Source organism: Mustela nivalis (assembly GCF_964662115.1).
Source record: "Mustela nivalis genome assembly, chromosome: 2".
NCBI classification, from domain to species: Eukaryota; Metazoa; Chordata; class Mammalia; order Carnivora; family Mustelidae; genus Mustela; species Mustela nivalis.
The window spans coordinates 157,780,069-157,794,936 of record NC_139021.1 but is presented as its reverse complement, the minus strand read 5'-3'; the positions used below and the strand labels follow the sequence as shown (position 1 = coordinate 157,794,936).

At 45.0% G+C, this 14,868-nt stretch overlaps 1 protein-coding gene across 2 annotated transcripts in view; it reads left to right on the top strand.

Annotated features, from left to right (window-relative positions):
- HPSE2 (heparanase 2 (inactive)) overlaps positions 1–14,868 on the top strand; it is a 713,430-nt gene that overhangs the window by 693,259 nt on the left and 5,303 nt on the right. The window lies entirely within an intron of this gene.

Below are 14,868 nucleotides of genomic sequence, written 5' to 3'. Positions count from 1 at the left end.
AGACGATGCTCTAGGTTTAAAGACCTCTGGGGAATGAGTGCCCACAATTTCAATCTTGTCCAAACACTCAATTTTATAAGAACACTGTGACCCACTGTGGCTGGGACTTTATAGATAATAAAGGACTTTAAGAGCCATTATCTCATTTGACCCTCTGAATAGCACCAAGAAGAAAGTAGAACAATCCCTGCCTCCCTCACACTTTAGAGTTGGAGAAACGAAATCTTAGAGCATTAAGTGACTTCCTCAAGAGTCACACAACTATTAAGTGATAGAGTTAGAAAGTATCTAGCACCCAATTTTCCTGGCCCCAAATCCAGTGCACTCTCCTCAACACTGTGCTACCCCAGTAGTCCAGCAATATAAAATTATAGTGACATATTGACAAACATACAGTACGGATCACTGAACGCTATCACGATACTGTCTGCTTTCATTTCATCATAAGCTTTTCACAGAATGAATGTGAAGAGTATCAGGGTACTCAGCAATGTTCTCTCCTCTACGCCAACTCACCTCTGTTCCATTAACTTTTCTTCAGAAGTCCTAATTCCAGATCCTTCTTAAAAAGTCTTCTGTGAACTGCTTCTAAGATTCTTTTTCCCAGTCATATAGAATGTTAATAGAAAGGTTTTTTTCTTTGCAAAATTGGTGTTTTCCCTTCTGTTTCTTCTATGCTCTTCTTGGACAAAAGGATTATTCAATGCCAGCACTTACTATAAATTGGTTTAATTTGAAACCTATAAAAATCAATTTTGACATAGGACATTCTGACCTTATACACATAAGCACTGCTAGCTAACTCTCCTTCCCTTACTGGAGCTCAAGCCCAGAGTTACATCTCTGAGGGAAAGATGCTGGCACATGAGCCGTCTCATATTTCTTCATCCATTCATCACCTTTTATTGAGATTCTACTTTGTGCCAGACATGACTTGTTCCCCTTCAGCAGTCTATTGTGCAGTGGCCAGTAACGCAGCTGAAATTTTCAATGAACTATAGTCCAGTAACTACAAAGAGCTCAGGAATCCCAAGTAGATAAACTAGGGGAAAATGTCTGAACATGAAGTTCAATGTGAATGCTTCATCTCAGAATGTCTCTTGATCTTCCTCATGCCAACCCACGCCATCAATAGCCTTCAAAAGCTATTCAGTATAGAGTATTTAGGGGAAAGGGGGAACGGGATTCTGAGGTCCCTGTCCTCGAGGAGTTCATCTGCTATTAGAAACAAACAGCTAACAGGAAGTGGCTTGTGGATGGTACATGAGAGAGGTGTGGAGAATTTCTGCTTCAGGGCTAATAGGTTCCATATTAAATGTTTGTATTTCATATCTGTATGATGCATATTCATATTCATATCTGTATCTTCATATTCATATCTGCATAGCTGTCGTGATGTTAGCTGAAAGAAACTTAATGTTCCTATGAACCTAGAATCTTATTGCCTGTTCTGTGAAGAAATGAACATATTTTTTTCTTTTCTGAATACTGCTTATTTTTTCCATCTCTCTGGGATATGACTTTTGCTTTGATTTCATATTCATTAAATCCTATATCAAAGAAAAACAGTGGCATCTAACTGCATGCCTTTAGAAGGGTGTCATTTGATGTTAGCCAAACAGAATAGTTCTGAAAATACACAAGTTAACACCCAGGTGCTAAGAGTTTAAAAATATCTTCATGACCCTGTTGGAATAGACCACATTATGATACTTCATCTCCAGATTCAGAGTTTGGAGAGTGTGAGGGCAGAACTGGCCACCACCTGACCTACCACAGCCTCTAAAGATGACTAGAAGTGCCACATTTATTTTGGGGCATGGACAGATCTGGGAAAAGGAACTTGGGGAAAAGTCTTAACCCTCAGAATTCTATACCAAGACATCTCACTCACACACTTAGAAACAACTTACCTCAGTAGACTCCAGACACGTAAGTGTGTAAGTTCTCCACTGCTGATACTAGCTTCTGATGATGATGGTGGGGTTTCTGAATTCCGTGTGACCAGACCCACTCTGTGCAGGTTTCCATTCTCTCATTTGTCTGGGATCATTTAAATTAGTTTCTTCTTAAAATAAACCATGTTATAAAAGTTCTGTAGTTATTAAAAGATGACTTTATAGAGGAGAAATAAGTTTGAGAGTACTCTTAGCAATCAAGAAGTTTCCTCTAGGGGCACCTGGGTGGGCTCAGTGGGTTAAGCCTCTCTGCCTTCAGCTTGGGTCATGCTCCCAGGGTCCTGGGATCGAGCCCCATGTCGGGCTCTCTGCTCAGTGGGGAGCCTGCTTCCTCCTCTCTCTCTGCCTGCCTCTCTGCCTACTTGTGATCTCTGTCTGTCAAATAAATAAATAAAATATTAAAAAAAAAAAAGAAGAAGAAGAAGAAGTTTCCTCTAGAGCATCCCTGATAGAAAGCCTGTCAGCTTCTGTTTGATGAAACTGCTTCTGTCCTGAGTCAGCCCACTCTGGGACTTGACAGCTCTGATGGTAGGAAAGAGCCTCCTTGTATGTGGCCAAAGGGTGTTTTCTTCCATTTCTCCCCTTGCTTTAGGAAAATTAAGCAGAGTAAATCTATACCTTCTTCATAATAATTTTTCAGTGTCTCCCTGTAGAGTTGTACTCTCCAAGCTAAACACTTAACTCCTTCAGCCATTCCTCAAATGGCCTGGTTTCCAGATTGCTCACTATTCTGTTCACCTTGGAATCCACTGAGCTATAGAACCTTATCTCCTATGATTAACTGCTCAATTTTCTCACCTCAGACAAGCTCAGTGGTGGAGGTCTGAGAAGGAGTAGGAAGTGTGAGCATTTCCTTATTTCAGTTTGCCTCATCACACAGAAACGTAACATTTTTAAATCTCTGCCAACTTCATAATGAAAAATAATGCTGTCATCTTAATTTGTATTCTTTGAGTATTGGTGAGGTTGAAAATTTTTTCATGTCTCTTAGTATTGCTTTTAGGCATTTTCTATGTCTTTTGCTTATTTTTCAATTGGGTTGTTATCTGTTTTCTTAATGATTTGTAAGTTTTTTCTAACATGAGGTAATTTCTGCTTTGCTACCTATCAGATGTGTTAAAATATTTTCCCCAGTATTTTATTTGCTGTTTTTCCAACTGTTTCATTTTTAGGATATTATCTTGACATACAGAAGTATTCCCTTTTTATATAAGATATAAAATAAGGTGTGTATATATATATATATATATATATATATGATAAATAAGATATAGTTAAGTTTATATATCTTTTTTATTAATTTTTTTTAAAGATTTTATTTGACAGAGCAGGAGAAATCACAAGTAGGCAGAGAGGCAGAGAGGAGGAAGCATGCTCCCCACGGAGCAGAGAGCCTGACATGGGGCTCCATCCCAGGACTCTGGGATCATGACCTGAGCCAAAGGCAGAGGCTTTAACCCACTGAGCCACCCAGGCGCCCCAAGTCTATATATCTTTTGCTTTGTGGTTTCTTCCATCCCACTCATATATCTATGTATTTATAGTCCTGAAATCTGATAAATATGTATCTTTATTTTCTTCTAGTTTCCTTTTTGTTTCATTTTTTATGTTTATTTCTTCAGTGCCTCTGGAATGCGTTTTGATATTCTGTAAGAGGTAAGGGCTGTCCGTAGTACTATTGGAGCTGAAAGTGGGTGCGGAAGTTGTCCATCCATACAGGGCATCAGGTGCTGGTTCTAAAAAGTCAGGAAAAAGAGGATCCTTTTTTTTTTTTTTAAGATTTTATTTATTTATTTGACAGAGATCACAGGTAGGCAGGGAGGCAGGCAGAATGAGAGGAGGAAGCAGGTTCCCCGCTGAGCAGAGAGCCCGATGCAGGGATGCAGGGCTCCATCCCAAGACCCCAGGATCATGACCCAAGCCAAAGGCAGAGAGGCTTTAACCCACTGAGCCACCCAGGCACCCCAAGAGGATCCCTTTTTTTAAAAGCAGACATTAGAATGGAGACCTCTTTTACCTGGAGGTAAAGGCCCTGCTGTGCCGATGCCACCACCTCATCAGCAGCCCTGTTAGGGCACTTGAGAGCCCTCCAGGAGGAAAGACGAGCCAGAGACCCGGTGGCAAGTGAGCGGGATGGTCATACTTAGGCTCACAGCAGCGTTCAAGCTAGAGTTCCTGGTGAGAAAGTCTGAAACGGACACTGTGAAAGTAGAAATGTAAATATATATGAGTATGCATATTTATAAAAATACTTGCACAAGGCTCTGAGTCAATCTGTAGAAAAACTACAAAGAAGTAACTACACAGAGATGAGCCTTACACATTTCTGGTTAATGTAAGCTTAACTACTCATTGAGACATAGATAATTTGGACTCTTTTCACCCTTGTGCTCATTTCAAGGTGTTCTGTGGTTCTGTGGTTCGAAAAGAGACAGTAGCCAGAACCAACGTATACAGGGTGATCTGAGTAAATAATTATAGACCTATCTGGAAAATGCCGTGAAAGTACTGAATGACATATTTAATCCTCTTGGGTGTCTCTTGCTTGGAAAGAGCTTGAACCACCTTTGGTTTGTAGGGAACTCTGTGCCACAGCCTGTGACCTGAGAGAAACTGAAATGTCTTTGAGAACTTGCTCTTCAAAAAAAGCACCGAGTTTTCCTTTTTAATGTTAAAGAAATGCAGAGTTCATTATCTATGCAAATACTTCATCCAGATTTAAGATTCGAGTCTTAATTCCTCCTGGGATGTGCTACACACATGCTTGCCTGTAGGGGCTGAGGAGAATGCTTATCTCCCTGGTGGACGAATGGGAGGGGAGGCATGAAGGGAAGCAGTTCTCTTGAAAGAGCAAAAATGCTCACTTCAGACTAGCCAAAAAAAACTTGCCTTTGGAAAGTTCACATCTTACTTTTAGATTTTAAAAAAAAAGTGGCCTCTTGACATGGTACTCCAAAACAGAGAGAAAGGCTCTTTTTATTCAAAATGACTTCAGAATGTGATGGTTAGAAAGCTGCTTGCATCTCCTCTTACCCAACTGCGAACACCTTCCCACTCCCTCTCCTACCCCTGGGGCTCAACCATGGCTTCGAGATGAATCACCTGGGACCTTTAAAAAGCCCCGTGCCCAAGCCACACCCCAGACCAATTAAACCAAAATTCTCCAGGCTGGGACCAGGCACCAGTATTTTTAAAGCTCCCCAGGTGATTCAAATATGTGGCCAAGGTTGCGAACAACTGTGGCTCCAGAAAATGCTGGAACAATATCCCAGCTGATTTTCTGATTTTCATCTTCTGTTTCACCCGGATCCTAACCTTCATTTAGGCACTAAGCCATTTTGCCAAAGGTGCGAACATGCCATGAGCCCCTGGGCCTTCTCTATGACTAAGTGGAAGGATGTGTACAGCTCCTCAAAGGGTTTATTGTTGTTTTGTTTTAACTCCCAGATTAGTAATGTACAGATCGCTGAGCAGATTAGAGGATTATAAAATGCTTTTATACTTTACAGAGACTTGACATCTTAAACCAAGATGTTTAGGAATTCAGGGTTTTCACTCTGCACTCAGGGTTGTTTTCTGAGAGTTTTTCATTTGCTCTCGGCTTTGGAATACATTTCCTTGCAGCTCGCTCCAGCAGCTGGAATCTCTCTGCACAGCTGTCCATCAAGGCTGTGGTCTCCCCTCCCTCCCTTCATTCACTCACTTGGGGACTCTCGCTGCAGGCAGAGATTTCCATTCTGTTCCAGATCGCCCTGATGAAACACTGGTAAATGGGCACCTAAGGCTAAAGCTCACGGGCTTCACAGCAGTTACTCTAAACTGAAGGGCAAGGACGCAGAATACGTGGCTCTGCAGGACTGGGAAGAAATGGCCCTTGTCTTCTTCCTCCTCCACACCCTCCCGAGGCTGTTGCCATCCATAGACGCTGGAAGAGAGCCTGTGCCACCTGGGATGTCTTACTTTTCACTTTTGAAGGTGCACCAGTGCACCTGGTATCACAGGGAGCACTTTCTCAAAATCCTGTAAAACCGAGATGTTTATCCCTTTCATTTAACATATTTGAATAGGTGTCCGGGGAACCATGACTTTAAAATGAAAGAGCTAATTTTGGGTGTGGTTTCTGGACTTTATCTCATACTTTTACACACGGAAAACCCATCTGCACACCTGTCCATGTGCGTGCATGCACACACTCCTACCCTTGTGCCGGACTCTCTTCATCCCACCTGCAGACTGCCCATAAAAAAAATGTTTCTTTAAAAAAAATTTTTTTTAAGTTTTTATTTATTTATTTGACAGAGAAAGAGACAGCAAGAGAGGGAACACAAGCTGGGGGAGTAGGAGAGGGAGAAGTAGGCTTCCTGCCAAGCAGGGAGCCTGATGTTGGGCTGGATATCAAGACCTGAGCCGAAGGAAGATGCTTAACAACTGAGCTACCCAGGCGCCCCAGGGAGATGCTTCTCAACCCACACTGCATCTTCCAGCCCCACACAGTTAGGGCTGGGGACCTGATCTCTCATCACGGAGGATACCTGAAGACAAGACAAGACAGACTACAGAAGGTATATATGGGAGAAGGGAGTGTAAGGAGGGAAGAGATGAATTCTAACCTGGGAGTCTGGGAGGTCCTTGGGCTGAAGGCCATTGAGCAGGAGCTGGAAGCATGAGAGATACACCTAGGAAACGCTAGACCAAAGGAGATTCTAGGCAGTGGGATGAGCTTACTGAGTGTTCAGAAGCACAAAAGTTCAAGGAGGGAGTGAGTAGTGGCAAATCATTTTACATGATTGGAATATAAGATGCTTTGTAGGGTGAGGGGGAAAGGCCACAAAAATATACTAGAGCCAGAACAGAAGACCTCAAAATTCAGGCTGAGAGTTGTGATTTTCCTTTTGTCTCTCTCTTTGTGTAATTTTAATTATACTGTGTCTGACCACACATTTCCGTGTTTCTGGGTTTCTGTCTACATGGGTAAGGACTGCTACAACTGAGTTTGTACAACACAAAGAATAGGAGGAATATGAGTAATGCCCCTTCTACACCACTCATGAGTGCTGGAGAGCACGGCACCAAGTCTTTACAATGGGAAGGGAGCAGAGTTAACCACATGTTAAAGTCTCTCCATGGTTTTTATAGCTGGTTCCTATTGTGTCCTGTGGTTTGAGTGTGATATGCCTATGACATGGAGCTTTGAGATGGTCACAGAATCAAATTTTCTTCCCAAACTGCCCCCAGATGATTTCCTCATCTGTTGGGAATTAACAATATCAGTATAAATCCAGGTTCCGTAGCTGGGCTCTCATCTTGTCTGCCAAATGTGCTAAGTTACTTTAAGCCATTAGAGACACATGATAGAATCCCATTATGGCTTGGACCATTATTACACCACTTGGCTAGAACACAGATCAAATCATGACCCCAAACCTAACTGCAAACAGGAAAAGTCTATATCTCTAACAACTTGCCTATAAAATCCCCCCAGCTCTGCTTGGATGAAGGAATCCTAGGGTTTGCTCCGTGATACAGAAGCTAGATCAAAACTCCTCATTGTTTCAATATGCCCCTCAAAGAATAGGATGAAGGGCATATGATCTTATCAGCCTCAAAGGGTATCCATGGCCAGGAACCTCACACATGATGTGGGCTCCCGGAGGAGAGAGGGGACCAGGAAGCCTTCATCTCCGTTTGCCCTCTCTTGCACAGTCTCTTCCCTTTAACAACAGAGGAAGGGGTCAGAGTATCCAATCAGGAGAAGTCCTAGCGAGGTTGACCAACATTAATTAGAATTAGTCTCGAAAGAAAGAAGGGACCGAACCGCATGCTCTTGAAAATTAAGAAATGCAAACAGTTTGGTTTAGCAGGCAAAATGACTCCAGCGCACAGATAAAATAAAGCTGAGCAGGACCGGTGCTAACTAAAGGGGGAGCTGCGGCTAATATGCTTGCCTTCCAGCTGGGGCTATCCGATAAGACCCTGTGAAGGAGGCCACAGGGGCCTGGAGGGAAGGGGAGACTTTTTGACAGAATCTACCAGATTCCAGGAAAGCTTCAGGGCACACCTGGAAGTCATCCTCCCCACAACCCCAGAGGCAGGAGTACCCCTGAGAGGGTAATGAGCATCCTTAAGCCTCTGGTCCAGCTAGGCTAGTGAGAAGGGTTAGGGGCCACTCCAAAGGGGCCCTGGTCAGCGGGATGGCGATCACTCCTGGCCATTTCAAAGGAATTTCCTTTCTAAGCTACCCCAGAAGCACAGCTTCTCCCGGAGCAGGGGAGAGGAGGAAGGCCCCTCTGTCCTCAAACCCTCCAGGCTCTAACCTGCCCCTGACCTGGCGAAGGGCAGGGCAGCTGCAGAGACCGGCTTCCTAACTCAGCGAGGGGGCCACACGGGGCAGCGGGGCCTGGAGGGCCTGTAAAGCGTACACAGGTGCGCGGCCGGCGCGGAGGATTGGGAGGCCGGGTCGCGCGGGCGCCGCCAGCCCCGCACCTGCGCCGACCCCCTCCCTGCACGCGGGCCAAGAAGCCCGCACCCCGGCGGGAATCGAAGCCGGGCTGCGCTCCTTTCCTTAATATTGGCCACATTTGGGGCGGGGGGGCGGGCGGGGGTGCTGCCAAGTGTACCGCAAGGCCGTTTTGCTGGGCTCTGAATGACCCTTAGGTCTGTTCCTCCGGGAGGCCGAGCACAGTGCAGTGTGGCGGGGACCGAGTGCGGGTGTGGGGACGGCGCACGCGCTCTGGCTTCCTGGGAGCCCGCGCCGGAGGGGTCGCGGGGTGGGGCGGGGCGGGGCGGGGCGGGGCGGGGGGGGGGGAGTGGAAAATGCTGTCCCGTGCTGTTGTGTAGAACAAGAGTGCCCTCTAGTGGCGCACGGGACAACACTCTGGAATGAGAGAGCTGGATGTGTGGGATTACAAGGAGCAAAGGGAGCTGACGCCCCTTCCCCAACACACACACTCAGATTCTTAGACATTCTCCTTCCTCCCTCCGCTGCCTCCCTTCTTCTCCCCCTCTCATGGTTTAACCATACACAAACGACACTAGAACAGACGGGTGTCATGTCCAGGCCAGCACATTTCATGTTGGGAGTCTGGACTAAAACTCAAGTCTCTGGACTTCCAGTCCAGTGTCTTTCCTTCTGGATTCATCTCCCTGCATATTTATAACCAGTTCTCCTCTTATTGCTCACCTGCTATGTGAGTTGGTGGAGGGAGAGTGCAAGAATGAACAAGACAGACACATGGTCTTCCTGCCTAGTGAAGACACAGACAGTAGGTCAGCAATGCCAGTACCCGGTGATGAGTGCAGAGATCTCAGAAGTGTAGGGTAATATGGAAACACTTTGGAGGGGCATCTGACCTATAGGACAGATAGGAGTTAGCCAGGGAAAGGAAGCTGGAAGGGGGAGGGAATGTGGAGAAGGTTCCAAGCAGCAGGAACATGTACAAAAACTCTGGGGTCAGAGATTGCGCTTGGCGACACTGTAGCATGGAATGGGAGGAGGTGGTGAGTAGTGGGGTGCAGGAATGGACAGGAACTAGGGTGAGCCTCTAGAGGGCTGGAGACATAGGTAAGAAGGCTTTGCCTATTGGGTCTTGTAAAGGCTTTGGACAGTGTTCTAAGATCAGCAGGGAGCGACTGAACATTAGGTAGGTGAATATTGTGATCAGATTCTTGTTTGTGCAGGATGACTCTTGAGTTTGGCATTAAATGCCTCAAGTTAGTTGTTAGACTTTGGACAACCCACTTAAAAAATGTTCAGGACAGAAGGACTCTGAGGTTTCATCTAGCCTGTTTTACACATAGAGAAACCCAAGTTCAGAGAACGCAAATCACTTCCTCAAAGTAGCTGAGGCGGAGTGATTATCTCTAAGTCCCTTTACCTCCCACTCAAGGTCCCAAATATGCCAGCCTGAAGCAGACAGAGCTCCTAGGACTTCTCCCAATAATACGGTCTTCCCCAGCCTCTGCCCCACAAAAATCCACCCAGGGCCAGACCAGAGTCCAGCAAATTATCTTCAAGATTGGCAAAGAGTATGCGCGCTACACCTGCTTCTCTGAGCCCTCAGGATAGTCGAAAGCTTGCTTCAGGATCCACGGCTAGCAAGAACCAGGGTAAACCATGAGGACCAGAGACTGTAGACAGGTGGTGGGGGAAGGAGGGTGACCTAGGCAAGGGGGTCCCATAGAGACCAGGAGAACAGAAGGCTTGACTCCACACTGACACATTGAATCTCATTTCAGATAGCATGCAAAATAAAGAAAACAAGTTTAGGAATTGAAAAATTAACTCAGACTTTGTAAAAACAGATGGTGATAAAATGCAGTTGTCCTAATATTTGGACAATTTAAATGCTCCCAGCAGCTAGGGATTTAAAAGAAATAGTTCAACATAGGCTGGATCATTTAGCATTTGGTGTGAAAAGTCATAGTAAGTAAGGAGGTCCCAAAATATGATGGAAATATGATTAGGAAGGGTTTTAAAATAAAGAAACACAATCCTGGTGAGTGCCATCTGGAATTGGAGAATAACATAAATAGTAGAAAGAGGTGTCAGAAAGGACTGAATTCAAGACCCAGCTAAGCCATCTATTAGCTGTGTGACCTTGCCCAGACCACTTAACCTCTCTGACCTCATCTCAGTAGTAAAGTTACAAAAATAATAATAATAATCACCTCATTTACCTCACAGGCCTCTTTAGCGATCATAAGGGAGGCCAGACAGGACCATGGTGAAGGGCAGTGTTGCAAATCTCACCCATATCACTTACTGGCTGTGTGACTTAGGTGAGACCCCTCTAAACTTTGATTTCCTCATCCGTAATATAGGGTTGCTAAGCCCTGCCTCCGCTGGTTGTTGGAAGGACTAAATGCGATAGTCAAATGAAATCATTACAAAATGCCTTTGTGTACAAAATAGTCATCGCCATTACTAATCAATGATTTTTATCATCAGTGTGACTGACTATGTTTTCAAACTTACAAATTGTTCATAAAAATGAAAGACTATTGTAATATTTAGCATGATATGACTTTACTGGGTAACAGGATGAATATTAAAATAAAAATGTAAGCAGAAAAATAGAATGGAGGTGGTGAAGTATGTGGCCTGTCTATAATGGAGGGAATTTATAGGTGAGGATGTGTGGAGACTCAGGGTCTCCCTGAATTAACTCATGTTGGCTTAGTTAAGAGATGATCAAATGGATCTTTTTTTTAGGAAGAAAAATACTATCCGTAATCAATGGCCTCGTGTCAGATTGGGATAAGGTATCTGGTAAGTGACTGAGAATCAGCAATAATTCAGGTCTTATCTCATATCTCCAGAGCCACTGAGAGCAAGAGAGTAATTGGTAGGTTAATGAAATCCGTAAAGACACTCAGCGAACCTCCGGGGAGCCTCTCCGAAGCTGGAGAAACTCCACCTCAAAGATAAGAAGTAGTGCAAAAGAACCTCAAAGCTCATTCACTTGTTCAAAGATATTTCATCCCTCCTCCAGGCCGAGCACTTTGTTAGGCACCGAGGAGTTAGGGATGAAAGACATGATCCCTTTCCTGATCAAGCTCACAGCCCAGTGAGGGGGATAGTGAGTAAGTCACTACAATTCAGTGAGGTAGTCATAGATAAGTTTGGGATACAAGAGAATCCAGAGTTGGAGCTCCTAGCCCAGCCCAGAGATCAGAGAAGTTTCCCCAGAGAGAACAACACCTGAGCAGATTCTGCAAGGACACAGTGTGGTTAGTCCGACAGGGGAGGAGGGTGAGTTGTGAAGTGGAACTGCACGTTATTTACTTTGGCCCTGCAGGGCAAGGGGGCCAGGCCTGTAAAAGGACCAGGGTTCCTTAGTGATATCAGCTTATGTCACCATCCTCCCACATTGCAGTAATTGTCCTTTTAAAATCTCTTGCTTGAGGGCACCTGGGTGGCTCAGTTGGTTAGGAGACTGCCTTTGGCTCAGGTCGGGATCCCAGAGTTCTGGGATTGAGTCCCGCATCAGGCTTCCAACTCCATGGGGAGTCTGTTTCTCCCTCTGACCTTCTGCCCTCTCATGCTCTCTCTCTCTCTCTCTCTCTTTCTCTCTCAAATAAATAAAATCTTTTAAAAAAAAATCTCTTGTTTGAGGGGCACTTGGGTGGCTCAGTCAGTTAAGTGTCTGACTCTTGGTTTCAGCTCAGGGCATGATTTCAGGGTCCTGAGGTTGAGCACCCGGCCCCATGTCAGGCTCTGGTCCTCCCACCTCTGCTCGCTCTCTCGATCTCTCTCTATCTCTCTCAAATAAATAAATAAATCTTTAAAATCTCTTGCTTGAAAAATGCACATGATGCCCTTCTCCTCCCAAAAAAGCTATTAGGAATTTTATAACAGTTTTAAGTGAACTTGTGTCTTATTAATCCCAACAGTGTCTACTGGTACTTGAAAAATATTTACTATACTTTTAAATGAACTTTCATACTTCATTTCCAACAATATCTACTTACGTTGTCATTTGAGAACTATTTATTTCATTTATCAGCAAGATTTAACTAGCTTTTCATTGTGAAATAATCTTTGTTTGTGCATATGTTGGTGATGACCTGAAAAGAACAGCCAATCAGCCCAAGCTCACCCCCAGAGGCCAGGGAGCCGTAGTTAGCATTGGGGTCGGGGGTACTGGCAGGACCCAAGACTGGAGAGCTAGCCAGAATGGGGCTTCACTGACCATGTGAAAGTGGAAGCATGGGGAGATGCTGAAGAGTTAAAAGCAGTGACAGAAATTGATTGCTCTGTCAGCAGTGTGGCAAGCAGCAGGAGGAAGGCAAGGCAGGGGGCGAAGAGATCGGTTACATGGCAAGTTCTGAACTAAGGTAGTAGCAGTAGTAGAGAGAAAGACGCAGATATGAAAAATATTAAAAGGTAGAATTGACTTTGTGACACCCGATGTGGGCATTGAGGGAGAAGTCCCAGATGGCCAGCTTTCTGGCTTAGGTCATTGGGTAGATGGTGATCCCCACACAGAAAAGGCTAAGAAAAGGACAGGGTTTGAGGAGACCATTTTTACTTTGGACATAGTGGCTTTGTAGTTCCTGTGGGACAGCCAAGTGGAGATGACATTAGTTAGAAGAAGGATTTAGGCTATGTTTGAGGAGAATTGACATGGATAACAAAGTTCTGGGTGTGGGTGACAGCACTCAGTGGGAGTATGGAGTGGGAGAAGAGGTCCAAGGACAAGGCACCAAGAACCCCAATATATGAGACAGGTAGAAGCGAACAGTCCCTCTTAACAGGCAACCACTTGCAGAAATGAAGGAGGAGGAGAATGGGGGTGAGAGAGAGACAGAGACACCACGGGAACCAAGGGAAGAGAGGACTGAAACTTGTCAGTCCCGAGAGCATCCAAGTACAAGGACCAGTAAGTTTACCCGCAGCTATGGTGAAAAGAATTAATAACAAAACCCCATCTCCTACTTACGGGACTGGTTATGCTGTCAGAGCGTCCCATGCTTTGTACTTCACATCCCTGGTCCTGGAGCCTATAGCAATTGCATAGACAGGAAAGCTCTGGAAGGGAGGTGACTGTCTAAGTGAGTGAGTGACTGGAATTAGAGATCTGTCCCCAGAATCTCAACCATGCTCCCTGGCTCAACCCACACTTGGGTTAGCTTTTTACAAATAACCAACAAGGAAAGCAGAATGGGTCCTATTAGAGAATAACAATATAGGCATTCAAAGGCTTGCTTATCACACTTCCCAGAACCCAGACATAGAGCAATGCTCTGGGATGGTGTGATGCTAAAAGGACATTACCTCATTCCTTATGGGGAGGGCTTGCTCGCAGTTCCGTATGCAAGAGGGATCATTGAAGGTCTTCAAGTAGAGCAGTGATATTACCTGAGGATGCATTGGAAAGATTAATTAGTATTATTGAACTTGTATTTGATGGTGCATGTATATGTCTGGTTGTTGGATATTCACACCACCTGAAACAAAATAATGATAGTACGCCTTGAAGACCTGTTCTGGCTTTTTTTTTTTTTTTTTTGTCTTTTGCAATTGGATCCCTTCTCCTACCCTACCTCCTACTCCAGTGAATAGGCTCTCTTCACCAGAGGTAGTCACTTAAATTTGGAGCAAAAGCTCCTTCCAGGTTTGATAAGGTCAATACTTACCAGATCTCAATTCTCCTACTTCTATACTTTTCCAGAGGCAGGTCTGGCTCTCCACACAGGTGTCCCCTGCTCACTCTGTCATTCCTTAGTCGCACCAATAAGAGGAGGGCGGCTGTCCCTCTGGCCTGTTGGATCTGGATCAGACCCAAACTTATCCATGTGGGACCAGGCCTGAACCTGCCTCCCTGCCTTGCCCTCTGTTGGGAGCAACTCACAGCTCACTTATCTCTGGGAATTCTCTGGTCTGCTGTGCTGACCACCTCTCTCCAAACCTGGTTACCACTCACAGAACAGCAGGAACACGGAACAAAGACCTTTATATCAGTGTGTAACACTTCATTCTCTTTACAGCTCAGATAATATCACTGCATTGTCATCACATTGGAGGTCGGGCAGGACCCCAAAATAGTCATCACTATGCAACATTGATTTTCTGAGGGTGACTCACGGCCTTGTTTCTAGGGTGGTCTGGCTCTGGCCTTTTCTTCTGACCCAGAAAACTGAGCTTCAATCTGGATACATGGCTGTACAAGTCATTCCAGGAACAGCTGGGAAGTTTTTTGGATTCTGTACCACAGGCCAAGGATGGGTGATGAGCTACTTCCCTTTCTCCTCAGTGTACTCTGTATGTGGCCCTCTTCTCAGGATTGAAGACGGCTGGTACACAGGAAGAAGAAAAGCAAGCAGGATGGGTGAGCAGGAGTTAGAAAACCCCTACTTTATCACCTACTCCACCATGTTGCTGGAACATAAACATCCTTAAACTACGAGA